Here is a 16,480-nt window from a genome sequence, read left to right as displayed (position 1 = left end):
AGCAGGTGGAAAGGTGTGCTGGGCTATCTTCAAATATCTTTATTTTGAAGATCTTATCTCCCGAGTGTTTAGACAGATGTTTTACTCCCTCTAGAAGAGTGAGGGCACGAGATGGCTGATGGGAGCTCCCAGGGAAGCCTATGGGGATCAGAGCCTCATGCTGTGCCTCCCCAGCAGTGGGAGTCTTTTCAGCTCAGCACGAGGTGCACTAGGAGCAGCAGTGCACTGGTCACCCTCTGTCTACATCCCTCCACTGCAGCTTCATTTTCCTTGCCCCATAATATGATAGTCAAATGATTTTGATCAGGAGTCTACAGGCAAAATACGAACAGTAGATGGGAGTTTTTTCTCTGCTACCTGCAACCATGCAGAAACACGTTGGCATGTTATCAGAAGATGCTCAGCCTTTCTCCCATCTGCTGGGAGTTATCTCTTGCTCTGTAACGGCATTACCATAAACTTAGTGACCTGACTACTTAACATTTATCATCCCACAGTTTCTATGGTCCCTCAGCTGGATCTCTTGTAGTTGTGCAATTAAGGTACGAACAGGAAAGGGTTCTGTGTGTGTGTGTGTGTGTGTGTGTGTGTGTGTGTGTGTGTGTGTGTGTGTGTGTGCTTGTGCTCTCGTGCACATGTACTGGGAATGGGTGGCTGGGGATAGAGGTATTTATTTCCTTGTGACAAGAAGACTGGAGCTCAGTCCCTTGCTAGGTACTGGTCAGAGGATGCTATGAGCTCCTTACCACACCAGCTTCACTGGAGGGCTCTCACAACAGGGCAACTTACCAAAGTGCAAAAGGGAAGGACATGTATTCATATTCATAAATCCCCTTTCAGCACTCTGGTGGGTGGAATATATTACAGGCCCTGCCTTCCTTCTCTGTACTAAACAGGCAGATCAACCCAAGAGGTTATAAGGACGACTTCGAGTCTATCTGCCATGCCTATGTGGAGCAGATAAAGTCAATGGTGCCTATGATATCTTATCACAGAATCCCTTCCAAATTGTACAAAATGAAATAAGTAAGGCCCATGCCCCTTAATAAACCATTTATCCCTTAACACATATATTCAGAGTCTCACTTTAGCATAATTCCTGTGCATATTAAAATCACCAGTCTGAATAATTTACAAATTTTTAATTTCTGCCTTTTGTTAGCAAACAAAAGTGAATATATCAGAGGTTCTGATTAGGAGACAGTGGAGTGTTTAGACTCAGCCAAACAGCAAATATTTATTGAGTACTTGCCAAAACCTCACAAAGCACCCTGAGACTGAGAGGAGGGCTCTGACTCGAGTGGTGCGGAGACTCACCAAGCAGAGATGGTCCACCAGGGCTACAACCTTCCTGCTGCCCTTCATTTGTCAGTAACTGAGAATAATACCTCTGCCTATGAAAAGAAACATGTTCATCACATGATCCAGAAACCATGTGTGAGAGAGAAGAGACAGAACGTGAGAAGGTAGACCAGAAACCCCCCAAAAATGCTTGTCCACCCACAAAAAGCCAGTCAGACCCCATACCAAACCTAACTGCAAATGCATTGCTGGACCACAGGAAAGGAAAAAAAAAAAAAAACCAATATCCCAAATATGTAAGCTGTCCCTTTGGAGGCATAGGCGATAAGAAAGAGAAACACAGGGGACGGGGCATAGCCAGATTCTTAAGGTCAAACTACCAATGGGATGGAGGGGAGCTAAAGCTGACACTTGTCGAGTGGAGATGCCTAAGCCAGAGTCAAGTGGGCCCATGAAAGTGAGGACTCCTGACTCTCAACTCAAGACCATCGAGTGAAGGCCTTCTGCAGAGGAAAAAGTGCTCATAAGAGGCGTAGTGGGAAACTGGTAATGTCTCAATGGGCAAAGGCATTTGCCTCCAAGCCTGATGACCTGAGTTCAATACCTAGGGCCCAGGTGGAGAGAGAATCAATTTCTGACAGTTGTTCTCACACAGACACACACACAATAAATAAACAAATGCTATGTGTATTTGTGTGCACGTGCGCGCACACACACGCATTCACACCCAATTAAGCCACGAGGATTTTCAATGGAAAATATCTATTAAATATGAGTTCTAGTCAGAGGTTTTTTCAAACATGCAAGGAGACCAATTACTATATAAGAGTAAGAGAGTAGGCAGATCTATGAGGGCAGTAAATGGGTGTATAAACTTTATAGATGCTGACCATAAACAGGAATATGTCTCAAAAATTGGGAACAAGAAAAAAGAACAAAAAACTAACTCCAGAATAAATAGAGATTCAAAGCACTTTGACCTCTGAAGGAAAAAAAACTGGTGTTTTAAAATACTTTTAAAAACAATGGTTCCTGATGATTTTTGATAAAATTTCACCTAATTTTCAAGATAAAAATTAGTCAATGTATTCCACCAGCCCAGAGAATCTTGTTTACAAAAGGAATTTAAACCAGCACTATGACAAAGATTGAGTTCACAGGGAACAAAGTCTCTCAAAGAATAGCTCCTTAGATTTGTTAGATCAAAACAGAAAAGATAATAAAATTGTAAAAAAAAAAATCTATTAATTTTGTTTGTCCCATTATTATATTAAACATTGTGCTCACCTGACTGTACTAATCAATGCATAATGACTTATCAAATACTTAAAGATTATCTATCAAAATATATGGCTGAAAATTATGCAAAGTCAAAGCTAACATATTTTATCATGGTTATTTTTATGTACAGCCAGAGAGATCTTTGTCATTACCTCCAACTACTATGTAAATTGTGGACATAAATACAAAGGGAAAAACAATGTAGCTTCGAAAATGAAAGAAGTAGATCTCATTACATCTGGCTTAGGAAAAAAAAATTTTGAGGCAGGACAGGGAGAAAGCAATCCAAGAGGATTGGTAAACCGGGACACATTACTATATATGCTGTATGTAAGTCACTGGTGGCTGATAAAGTCCTGAAAACTGACAAACTGAAAATCTAGAGTCCATGAAGAAGTTCTCTGAATCAAAGTGAAATGAGCAAGACCCATGAATGGGTATTTTACAAAAGCATATGTCACCGATAAACATAGAAAAGATTCTCATTAGTAAACCCAGAAGTTCAAATTAAAGCTGGATTGATAAACTATATGCCCACCACAACGGTTGAAATTAAGGAGACCCACAGCCTTGATTGTTGATGAGAATGTTCAACCACTGGTGTACACATTTCTGTTAGAAGAATAAATCAATTCCTCACTCAGAAAAGGTATCTGGCAATATGTACTAATTAAATATATGCTTCACAACCACCCAAGACCTTTATTTTAGTATGCTTCCAACTACTTCTTGCACATATCCACAAAGATGTCTATATGGAATTATTCATGGTAATGTTAGTAAAACCCAGAACCTACCAAGGGAGTATGCATAAAACCAGTTCTACGTCTCCATATCATGGGCCCTACAGCTTTGAAGGAAATTTTAAGGGTTATAGCAGGAGTAACACTGGAGAGAAAAAAGCTTTAAAAAGTTACCCTTTTATAGATTGGCAAAAGACTTGGACACATAAATAACCAACATATAGGGAGTGACCTGGGATCATTAGCAGTCAACCAAGTTAACAGTAGGATAGGTTGTAGTAGCAACTTGGTAAGCACGCAGAATCTGATCACAAGAATCCAGAGGGAGGGTATGGATCGATAGAAGATGTTCTATGTTGTTGTTAGGTTGCACATGGTATAATCCATGGGGGATATTGGCAAGTTGGAGCTGTGCCCTTCCCAAAGGTCAATCAGATCTGGTCTTAGGACACAACTTAATCTTCCTGCACATTTTCCCAGAAATGCTCTCAGAGGCTTTTCAACCACCATTGACAGACCGGGGTAAGTAACTAGATGTAGTCTTATAAAGGATGTTTTGTGTGACTTTGAAGGTGAATTATAGGTTCCAGACCTATCTTGAGCATGGTGGATAACAGTTACAGTGCTACATGGAAACACACAAACCAGGTCCATACAGAGGCAGCAGGTGTGAATTCATAGCTGCTAAGATCATGGCAACTCTGGAAAGAGGCCCACGACAGGGTATGGAGGCATTTCCTTTGCCATAAGTCTGGATTGTCAACTTCTTCTTTCCTATTGCCCCTTTTATGTGATCGTTCATAAATTAAGTAATGAGTCTGTTCTAGACTCATGACTTACATAACTTTTTCAATGGGTTTTAACTGCAGTAAAATTCACATAGCATAGTTTGCTTCCTGTTAGTTGTTCTGAAGGATGTAAGCTAGTGGTGTTAAATACACTAATGCCATTTCACAACTCCCACCACCATCCATCCTTCTTTTCATCTTGAAAGACAGACTATTCCTAAGACATCAGCTTCCCTTCCTCGAAACTACATCCCCCCCCCACCTGCAACCAGCACTTGACATTCTGTCATTCTGCACCGGACTATCAGAAGGACTTCATGTAAGTGGCATCATTAGTGTATATGCTTTGGTGATTGGTTTATTTCAGTGCAGAATGGATGCAGATTTACACCCTCGCTGTTTGTTTGTTTTTGCTTTGTTTTAGGCTAAGTGACATTTCATTGTATGTATGCACCACATTTGTTTATTGAAGCATCTGGCAAAGGATATTTGGGTTGTTTCAGACTTCTGTCTGTTGTGGGTAGTGTGTCTAGGGATATGGGTGTTCAAATATTTATCTGAGATCCTGCTTCTAATTATTTTATGTATAAAACCAGAAGTAAAGTTGCTGACTCAAGTAGTAACTCTTTGTTTAAGGTTTTGAAAAGAAATCACCTTATTATTCTTCATAAAGGCTGAATAACTTTTTTTTCTTTAATACAAAATTGAAACTTTCCTCAAATTTTTGTGACGAACATATTCACCGACGCTACCATCACCACTCCCTCATCCTTATCACCACAACATCATTGCCATGACCATCCCAGAAGAAAACAGCTGACATACTTCTAAGTTACTATTTTCTTGACTTCAGCCATACCTACTTTACTAAGGCAGATGAAAACTTTCCATCATTTTTAGTATAGTAGGATTTATCTAAAGACTGATTCCTTTGGATATATCTATGACTAATCTACAAATAAGTTAGACATAAAAGAAATGGAATATTTACTACAAAGAACGCCTAGTACTTTATATATATATAAACACTATAACAGCATTTCCCCACTGCTTGCCTACCCAGCTAAGGGTCAGACGTGAAAACATTTGCAAAGAATCAAGGATCACCAGGTAAAAAAAAAGAATGAGTTAGCCAATTCAGTTAACTCTCGATGTATCATTTTTATCCGCAAAAGTTCAGACAAATATCCACAAAACAAAAAGTTACAGCAAAAGGACAGAAGTTCGACGAAAACTTACATTTACAGAAGAACTGAGAATTAGAAACGAAAACCTCTTAATGCCATTCATGCTCTACTCTGCTTGTAACTAACGACTTCAAAGCATGTGTTTGAACTTGGTCCCAAGCAATGCCAGATCCTCAGCTTCAGTGGTTGTGGGAGGAAGCAGTGGCTATAAAAACCCCTTTACATCACTCACACACAGGGCCCCTGCACTGCTCAGCAGGCTCCACAGGAGGTTCCCATTTGTTCTCAGTAACCCTTTGAGCAGCCTCACAAAGAAGCTTAAAGGTGATAAAACTAGCAGTGCCAAGAGGCTATATTAGCCTGCACAAAGGGCCGCTGCATGAGGAGCGAAGTGGATGAAAATCTTGGTATGTTTATTCTGGCTTATTTCTAGAACTCCTCCTCCAGTTATTGCTCCAGACCAAGAAAAATAGAGTTTAGAGAAAGCAAACTTTCTAGGTACCTATAAAGTGCAAATGTCCCGATTTTGCTTTGAGATGCCAGTTTGGCTGGGTACAAAAGTCTAGGATCAAAGTTTTCTCAGAACTTTGGAGATATTTTCCCCATGTCTCCTCTTTCTCAGTATTGCTATTGAGCAGATGCTGGTTGATATGAATACTGGCATCTTACTTTACTTTCTCATAAATCTCACAATTCTCTTTAGTCTCTGAGGTCAAATCAAAGAGCAATGTGGCAAGATATCCATCTTTGCACCTATCTGCATCTGGCTCATGCCTTTTATCTGGAACATGCAGGTATTGTTTTAGCTGTGGACATCCCTTGAATTGTCCTTTGTTAATGACTCTCTCTGTTCTCTTCATTCACTTCTGTTATGGAGGTTTGGCTAGTGTAATATGCCAACTTGACATAAGCTGAAGTTATCTGGGAAAAGGAGCCTCAGTTGAGAAAATAGCTCCACAAAGATCATGTTGTAGGGCATTTTCTTAATTAGTGATTGATGGGGGGAAGCTCAGCCCATTGTGGGTGGTGCCATCTGTGGGCTGGTTCTATAAGAAAGCAGGCTGAGCAAGCCATAATGAGCAAGCGAGTAAGCAGTATGCTTCTATGCCCTCTGCTTCAGTTCCTGCTTCCAGGTCTTCAGCCTCAGCTTTTTTCAATGATACACAATGTATAAGCATCTCCACAGTAGTAACCCTAACTAAGACAGATAGGCAGCCATCTCCAGACACTGATCCTGCCCACCATTCTTACCTGTCTGTTTCCACATTCGCAGTGCTCAGCCCTGGCTAGTGTAAAAAATTAAGCTCTCAGTTGTTAACTTCTGGGCTGAACTTTCAACCATTGTGTTCCTATTACTCTTTCTCAGAAACTTCTCCAAATGCTTTGGGTTAAGAGTACCTCATTTTAATTTTCCTTTTCCTCTGTTTCAGATATTTCTCTGTATTTCTGATCCACTGGCCTTGTCTTACCAATAAACAAGGGGATATGGAAATTGACATTTTAGTATGTCAAGCAATTCCATGGCCTTCAGGGCTGTCTGTGAATAGTGAAAAGTAGCTGCTCAATTAATTGTGTGGCCCCAGAAATTCTTCTTGTGATCTAGATTTTGTCTGGGTTTTCACTTTCACTGTAGCTTGAAATGAAGGAACAGTGCTTGGTGAGTTACAGTTGAATCAGCTCTTTATGTATGCATCTGCTGAAAGCATGTTGAAACCTTAAACATTTCATATAGATGACTTAGTGCCAGTTAGGCTAGATCTTTACCATCATTATCATCATCACCACCAGCAGCAGCATCAGTACAATTATAGTTGCCACCACTATGATCACAGAAGATTTTGCATCATTTCATGTTAGTGGCCATATTTCATGGATGAGCAAAAATAAGTCTAGGTTTGGTCATTTCCCCTGCTCTTCCAGCTATAGATCTCCATAGCACTCAGATGACTAGGCAGGAGCTAGTCACACTGGGTGACAATTGTAGAACTAAATCTTTACTTCCATCATTTTTTCGCTACTGAGTTTCATACAGTTTCTGTACAAAGCTGTGGTTTCAAAGTCACGTCATCTGCTTTCTTACAGATTGCCTAGGAGGGTGCGTGAATGTCATGTGTTAGATTGTGTGGTTGTGATCATTACAGTCTATTGTTCATTTACCTCTAATTTGTTAGAAAACAAAGCAAAACAATAGATATACAAGCTACAGTAGAAAGATCAAAATGTAAGGACACCATACCATGATTTGGTTGAGTAGAGAACCCACTCCCCTCTCGTAGGTAGAGAACCCTCCCACCCTCCAACTAGGTAGAGTGAAAAAGATGATACTCCCCTAGACATACTTGGGCTTCTATTGCTTTTACAGACCTCTGGGGAAAAGATCTCATAAGATACACTTAGCAAATGGTAGATGTATTCATTGTTTTGCTTATCTTCATTGCCAACTATAAGAAGCAATTTAATGCAAATGAGGTTTATTTGGGCTCACAGAGAAGGTTCAGGGCATCATGGCTAGAAAGACATCGTGATGGGTTCTGACATAGTGATCCTCTGGCAGCAGGAATGTGTGGCAGTCACCTTTTCATGTCTCAGGTGACCAGGAGGTGGAGAGGTGTTAGAAACTGGTGTAGGGCTGCAAACCTCAACCACTTGACTCCTTTCCTCTGGAAACTCCCTCTCCTTCCTAAAGGGTCTACAATGTCCTAAACAGCATCCCTAGCTGGAGACTGAACATTCAAACTCATGAACTTTGTACATTCAAAGCCAGACCATAAATAAATGTAGAAGTCAGGACCTGTATAGTTAAGGGAAGGGCTTGTAGTACAGTGCAAGTTTTAGCAGCACTCTGTGTTTAGTTTAGGGACGTTGAAGCTGCAAGGTATTCTCTTTGTTGACTCAGGCCCTGGAGGAGGGCAGCACTTGGCCACAAACCACATAATGTGTTGCGGGCTCCAGATGCTGAGATCTGTATGGCTCAGTTGTCAACAGGGTGTTAAGACATTTCCTCAGCTCTTGGGTCATGACTATAGATGCCCTCAGAGAACACTTGCTTTCCATTTCACAAGACTCTCCCCTGCACCCATAGACCACTGAGGATATCTGTGTAAATTTCACATGACCCTGAGTTTGGGTTGGAAGAACATCTCAGGCTTAGCTGCTTGCCTGGAATTTGTCCGGATACTATTCTCATATGGCTGGCTTTTCCCATGAGACCTTGCTGAATTCCAGGCCAAACAGAAGCCCTCCCTACACAGGCAACCATTAGTGCACACACTTTTGGAATGTCTAAACGTAAGCACCTTTTCTTTAGAGACTTAGAAGTGGCTTGGATGGTTTCATGTTTTCCAAAGCCCACATTTAGCTTTCCTCAGTCCTTGTATACCATGTGGCTCTAGTAAAAGTGAGAAAAGGAGCTAGAAACTTGGATATGTGGTGAGGGTAGGCAGGTATCTGGAGTCCTAGAGACTCACAATACAAAGGAAGCTTGTCCAGGGCAGAAGTAGCCATTACCTATGGCTGCTGTAAGAACAGCACAAAAGGCTAGCCATGCATGCCTACACAAAGTTGTTCTTAGCTCTGAGGAGAGAGCTTTGTAGACAAGGAGGCTACAGGGTTGTGTTTCCCTCAAAGACCCAGGCAGACTTCACTTCTTTGCTTTCTCTGTCTTCTAAAACCTCCTGGCATTTGTTGGCAAGCAACCTTTCCAGGGCTCAGAGAAATCTCTTTCTCCCTTGTCTCCTCTCCGACATCTACCACAACCTTCCTCCCCATGATCCTTCTAGGTGAGCCCAAGTACTTCCAAATGCTATCGTCAGTCCCAGAAGCAAAGTCCTTGAGTCCATAAAAAGCTACATGGCAGCAGCTTCCATGGATTAGAGCCACAGAGGGTGGGACTGGACAACTTCCCCTGCCCACTCCCCTCACCTTTGTCTTCCTCTCCCCCCACTTCACAAGCCCTTTCGGCCCTGCTCCCAGAAAGCGTCCATCACAGGAAAAGGCTCCTGCAGTGACAGATTGTGGGGACGGTCCCTTATCTTATTTGTCCCCATATCGAATGAAAGTGGCTCCAGTGTTCTAAACAATGAACAGAAGGTTCCAGACATGGTTCTGCTATCTTCTATATTAATTCTACTGTGGGAGAGAGAGCAGAAGAGGGACTCTGCGAGGAGCAGAGGATTCTGGGACTGGAACCATTTTGATACCTCCAGCCTCATCTTTCAATAAGCTACCCAAGAAGGCCTCTATGTGTGTGTGTGTGTGGATGTGTGTGGGGATGTGTGTGTGCATGCCTGAGAGACAGAGACAGAGAGAAAGAGAAAGAGAAGGAGATTATTGGGATTGGGGAAAAAAAGGTTCACTTTCTACTCTGGTACATCTTCCTTCTAATATGTTCTAAAAACAACATCCAAAAAGGAGAACTCTGTCAGCTCTCTATGAGCCTCAAGGTCAGTCCTCTTCTGGGATTCATGGGCCTTACAGCCCAACAAGCAGAGCAGGGGGCACTTATCAATTTACTAATGACTGGAAGAGGCAGATACCAGAAGATACTATGGATGAGTCTTTAGAGAGGTCATGGATACCCAATTCTCCATCATATGGTTTGACCTTTGCTCTGGCTTTGAAGTTCTACACTCTGTTCAGCTTTTTCGGCAGAAGCCTGGAGTGTGAGGTAAGGAGACCTACTCAGCTCCCCAAGTCTCTCTCTCTTTCTCCCCCCCTTACCCCCTCTCTCTCCCTGATTGTCTCGAAATGAAAAATTAAAAAGACATCCCAGGCTAGGTGGCCTGTGGTGTAGATGGCTTAGGCAGGTAGGGAGCTGAAATGTGTCTTTGAATTCAGAATGGGGCCATCCCTGTAACTCCAGCCCCACTGTGACTACTATGGCTCTGCTCACATCCTAACGCAACTCTGAGAGTTGGATTACGAAATGATTTGTGGTAATGGGAGGGAAGGAGACGGCTATTTGACTTCAGGAAACAGTGCTGCGAGTTGGCGATGATGTATGACGCGAGACACAGCGGCCAAGGCAGAGTCGATATAAGAAGTACAACAGGCTGGCACTGCTTTGCTGAGCACCCTCCCTCTAACCAGAAACACAGACATAGGCTCCAGCAGCAGCACCCCCCCCCCCCGCAGCCCCAAACCAAAGCAAGCACCTCAGTTGCAGATAAAATATAACCAGCTAACAGGCATGCTGTTAATTAGCAGAGAGTATGATGGGGGGGGGAGTCTGCACGCGCAGTGGCATCCTCTGTGTCCCCCACTCCCAAGTCCTCCCATCCAAGGAAGCCCAGCCATCATCTCTACGAAAGACAAATTTAGTGGGTTATCACATTTTGAAAGGGGAGGGCTCTCAAGCTTAAAAGGGCTTAGCCATTTTATCTTCTTCTTCTACACTGGGGGATTATTGAAAAAGATATCTTCCGAAACAGAAAAAAATGTTCATAAAAATTTAAATTAAAAAAAATAAACAAACCTTACATATTACACATGAATTGTTGAGATTTTTTTGGGTTGTTTTCTCTTGTCTCCTTGTTCTCTGAGACCCCTTGTAGTCTGACTGCAGACACTCAAGAGTTCCTGAACACTCTTGGTCTCTGTGCTCTCTGCCCATGTCCCTGGTAGAGCCACTAAGCACTCTGTCTCCAGGCCCTCAGCATCCACTGGACACAGTGCCTCTACGTTGCAGCACCCAGCGTCCAAGATTTTCTACTCTCTCCCTTAGAACAAGAACAAGCCCTGGGCCTCAGCCCAGTTGAACTCCAAGATGAAGCTTTGCCACACACTAGATCACAATGATTTAAAACAGCAAATATGGCCAAACAGTGAGCAGATGAAGCCCTGATTCCAGCAGTCCAACAACGAGGCCAAATTAGCCATGTATAGATTTCAGAAAGAGAAGAGACTCGTATGTTTTATAGTGGAGTTAAAAAAAAAAAAAAATCCCTCGAATGAGTCCCCCGTGTTGAAAATTTCCTGATGTCAGAAGCAAGGGTGGATGACACAGACGTCATAAATCCACTTGCAGAGTGTTAAAATCACTTTAGTCTGCCATCCGGCAGGATTCAATAAAGTTGGATGGAAGACTTGTGTGTACTTGGACCTGGGTCCACAGCCTACAGGTATTCCCGTTGTCTGTCCCTCTGCTACTACCTCTGATTCTTAAGTAATTGGTTGCTTCTAAAAGCTTGCTTTAGGTCATCTCTACTGTATCACAGGGACCAGCTCTACGAACACTGTACATATATCAACCCCGCCGCACACCCACGCGCCTGCCTTTCTCAGTCAGCATCTGCGCTGTGCAGTTCCATGCGGTCACGGGAGCATTTTGATTTTAATGAGAACAAAAATGGGGCTCCGAGGTCCCGTTCTCCCTCCCGCGCGTGTCAAACAGTGCTTGGTCTGTGTCTCTGACCAAATGTGACTCAACAATTATTTCCTAACGACAGGCGGGGGCACGTCATGCTAATAAAAGTCACGATCTGGTTTCTAAAACTGGGGGGGGGGGGTGTCAAAGAGGAAGCCAGGAAAACATGCCCTGGCTGTGCATGGCTGTGCCTGAGACGCTGAAAGTTTTTGTGTGTTCACTGAAGAGAGAGAGGAAGAATCTTCTCCCCTTGACCGGCCAGCACATTCAGTTCGGTGGGAGCCTGGGACAGAAAGCTGTAAGGCCGGCATGAAGCAGAGGTGTGGGGCAGAGGATGGGGGAGGCTGGGATTATTCTCACAGATCTTTGGTTTTCCCTCTTGAGGGGAGGCCCAGTTCCTCTCTGTACACCCACAGCCCCTAGCACTTCCAAGCTTCATCAGGTGCTGTTATTAGAACCTGAATCTGCTCCCTGTGAAGGTGTGTGCAAACACAGTCTGGCAGATCTCTTTGCCCCTCAGCATCCTCGGGACACCAGGACACAGTCTGTCTGTGCCCCCCTTCCCACTGCCTCATCTCTGCTCAAGCCTTAGTTTCTAACGTCTGTGGATTTAGCAAGCAGGGTTTCCTTCCTTCCTTGTTCCACTTAACTGTCTGGGTTGTCTTTTTTTATTGTTGTTGCTGTTTTAAGCAGCACTAAGAATTTGGAAGAGGAAGACACATCAAGCTAAGCTCCATCCATCCCCCCACCTCCCCCCATTTCCTTTTCTGACCTGCTGGACATCAGCAACACCAGCTTCTGAACTAGGGGAAAGCTGAGCGACAAGGAAATCTAGCATGTTCAATTGATTCTCGGAAGCAAACACCTTTCCAGCAGATTCTCCATAACCACCAAACAAACTGAGAAAGAAGGTATTTTTGATGTAAATGTCTTAGCAGCTGTGACCCCTGTCTCATCATGAGGAAATAACACCATTTCCTAAAGACGCCTCGCACTGGGACCTCCGCAGCATCGCAGTTTTCTTTCTTGTTTACTAAAAAGCCAAGATTTTGGCTTCTGTGTCACACCTAAGCATATTGGCTGGCCCGCCGGCAAGATGCGTCCTATTCCCGCTACTGGAGGGCAAGAACAGCTGTGCTCTCCGAGGACGTACCTGGGCGTGCGCTGTGAAGAAAGCCATTTCACGGTGCCAGCGATTCACACGCCAGGACCACTTGGACTGGCAGAGACTGAGAGCTTTGTGCAATGGTGGCAGGGTGGGTGAAAATGAATCAGATATGAAAATATCTGAAGCAATAAATTAACGCACAGCAGGGGGGGTGATAGCTTAATCCTGTCTAGTCCAACTCTACCTGACACCCATGATTGTTACAGGAGGTGGGACTCGGGAACAGTACTGGAGCGAAAATGAACGTTCCCCAAAGATTCCCAGCTCTGAGATAGGTATGTAATGTGATTCTGAGAAGGACCCCATACGGCTTTGATGGTGTTTGTGTGTTGAATTCCCGGTAACCTGTCAGGGACTCCTTTCTCTAACCGCCTTTATTTAATGCAAAAGGAATGCCTTTTACATTTGGGGGGGGGATGAAAATTCCGGTGCCTGATGAGGCTGATCAGTGTGTTTTGTAATATAAAACAAATGACTTTAAGGATGTCGCCTCTCCTTTCTGAACGTGGATACTGTGGGCTTGGCGATATTGAGGACTGAAACAAAAGATAAAAACCCTTCGAACACTCTATCTGAGATTTTTCTACCAGGTACCTGAGACTAAAAAATGTTTCCCCATTCTGGGAAGTTCTGATTTGCCTTCATTATTTCAAACATAACTGGCAGAACCCCGCATTACCGTCCTTAGTGTAGCACCTGTGGGAGATTTTTAGAATTCACACCTCCCCAAATGATCTCAGGGTATGCTCACATCTGAATGTCTCTGAGCAAAACCTCTCTTCTCGACAGTTTTGTCCAGAATATTTCACTTTCAGAGGTTTTGGAGATGAGACCCCCCCCTAAAGTTACCGTCCCTGTTTGTTGAAACCAATCATTTGCTTCTGCAACCAGACAGCAGGCAAAGCCCAGACCCTTAAACACTTAGAAAGGAAAGGAAAATTTGAAGAATCCTATTTCTCTCCCCCAAGGTCGAAAGTAATACTTTTTTGTAGACACTCCGTTTTTATTGTTTGTGAAGAATTTCCAGGCTCAAGGATGAATCTTTCACTTTGATTTCCCCCTTTTAAATACACACTCTCGCTCTTTAAACAAACATTACACAGTTTTAACTAAAATAAATGCCCATGATCTTCAGCGAAAGGGCATGTTTCTCTGTCAGGATTCAATTCTCTGTTTCCAAATACTGCATAAACATATTTACATTAAGCGTGGGGCTTTTGGGAATGTTGGTTGACTGAGAAAATTACAGCATGCTAATAATTTATGTCTTATCTCATTTTAAGAGCCCCAGCATATGACTTTCTGTGGCCCCATTTTTCCTGCTTTAAAAGAAAAATCCAATCAGATAGTTCTTTTAGCCAATAATATGACAAAATGCCACTGCTTTTACCCCCCACTCCCAAATTTTTAATGCTTATTGTAGCAACTATAACTAATCTAGTCGGAAGTCAGATAATTAAACAGACAGAGATTGAAGCTTTTTTTTTTTTTTTTTTTTTTTTTTTTTTTTTTTTTTTTTGCATTTGTTCTTTGGAGATTAAAATTTTAGCACAGCTAAAGCCATGCAAATTGGATTCAGTTGTCTGTAAATTTGCTGCATATTAAGACCATGGGCTCTTAGGTCACCTCTGCAGGAGAGAACTTATCATGCCTTCAGGCAATTCCTCTCAGATGAGGGTTGGACTCCTAGAACAACTTCTGCTCTGGGAAGCTAGCATGGAGACCATGGTGGAGTGGGCAGAAAGGCAAGTGCATGTGGTGAAAGCAGACCATTCATCTCCAGAGCTAGGACTGGTCAGGGAAAGGAGAAGAGTCTCCTAGTGAGATGACAAAGCTTGACACAGCACACACTCTCTTGAGGGCCACCGCTGAGTGGTGTGGACTCCGTGGACAGAGCTCTGACAGGGCAATTGCTGCCAGAGGCTGCTGGTGTTCCAGTGTTCTCCTCCAAAACCAGTGGGGACACTACTGTTTACTGTTTACTAAAGGCTGATATTTTAAAATGTGTGACTTCATTAAAGAATTTAGAGTTACTTCAGAGGCCCTAGACTGTCTCAAAGGAAGGAGGGGTCTGTTTCATCTCAGGTGCTTTCTCCTGGACACTTGGAGGCAGGGGTAGCTCTCTCCAGTGGAGTAATTTATTTCAGGGGCCTGGTTTGTGCTGGGAGCTTGCTTAGTCCAGGTGTGTGTGTGTGTGTGTGTGTGTGTGTGTGTGTTTTCTGCTCCCTAGCCTTTGTCCTTGTTTCCCAGAGGTAATTTTGGTCCCTGCCAGAGATATTCATCTGTTAACATGTCCCTCCATCCCTCCTTCTTCTCCCACTACATAATATGTGTTGTCTCCTCTGAAGATGCTTGACATAAAAATGAGATAGTTTCCCTCTTGCTTGATGAAAACATGTACATACACACACACACCAACTTACATAGCCTAGACAAACTTTCCCCTCCTTATGTTCATGTCAGATATGCATTGACTGAATCAAGCAGTTTGCTCAAAGATGGGCCCACCCCTTCGTGTCTCTGATTTCCCCCTTCATTTAATTTTGTTCAATACTCCTGGAGTTTCAGCAGCCCTGGCCTCCCCCGCTAGTCACCTTTCCCACCATCCTGTGTGCTCTCCAGGATGAGTTTTACTGACACCCTACTCCAGAGCAATGAGGTGGACATGTAACCTTAGAACTACATCTGCACTGTTGGATTGAACTCTACCCAAGACACAGGAGGCTATGGCTCTCTAATTACACAGTGCCATACTGGTTCCAAGGTCTCTCTCTACCACTGTCCTCTTCTGGCTGGTGTGACTATCTTCCTCAGTTACATACCACTCAACTCATTGGCTCAGAATCGACTTACCATCTCTGAGATTTTCTATAACAAGCAGAGAGAATTCATGTATGTTATAGAGAAAACATTTGGACGGGCTATGACATGCACCACTCCAATGGCCATGGAAAGTTTCCCCCTGATGTATGTGCAAAGCCAAATTTTCCCTTTAACTTAGGCTCACAATCTCTGCCCATGATACTATGCCCTAAACAAAGCAATCTCAGTGCTGGTATTATTGGGGTATAAGAGGATGTCTTTAAAACGCAGATTCAAAATAATCTACAGCATCGCAGCCTCTGCAGGAGATGCTAACGGCCAAGGAAGAATAAGAAAGAATAGGTTCTTTTATTTTCCATGATTCATTCTTTCTATCTTTCTCCTTGAAAAATCTCCTTGGTAAGATGTGGCCTCCTCAGTTCCCTGAACCTTGTGGATCAGCCTGCCCTGAGAATGGCTCACACTGAAAGTGATACCTCAGCCATCAATGAGGATGTATGCTTCGTTGTGTGAAACTCACTTTGAGGACACTAGTCTCCCCGCACTAAACCCACAGGGCCTGGCGTGGTGGGGTGTCCACAATAACCCACAACGCTAAACACATTTCCTGCTTCAGTTCCCTTCCAGAATATTCTGTGGGCTGTGGATTTGACAAGATGGATGCCTGGATTTGTGTTTCTGAAATCAAATTCCATTCTTTCCAAGGATTTGTCTCAGGAAAACACCAAAGGGAAGCATAAGGCAGGGGCGGGGGTGGGGGAACTGGGCTGCAAGATGAAGTTTCAAACACCGGTTCCAGTCAATAGCTGGAAATTGTAGCCTCC

This window comes from Micromys minutus (assembly GCF_963924665.1).
Source record: "Micromys minutus genome assembly, chromosome: 2".
In the NCBI taxonomy this organism is placed as follows: domain Eukaryota; kingdom Metazoa; phylum Chordata; class Mammalia; order Rodentia; family Muridae; genus Micromys; species Micromys minutus.
The sequence above is the reverse complement of the archived record's forward strand: the minus strand, read 5'-3'. Positions refer to the sequence as shown.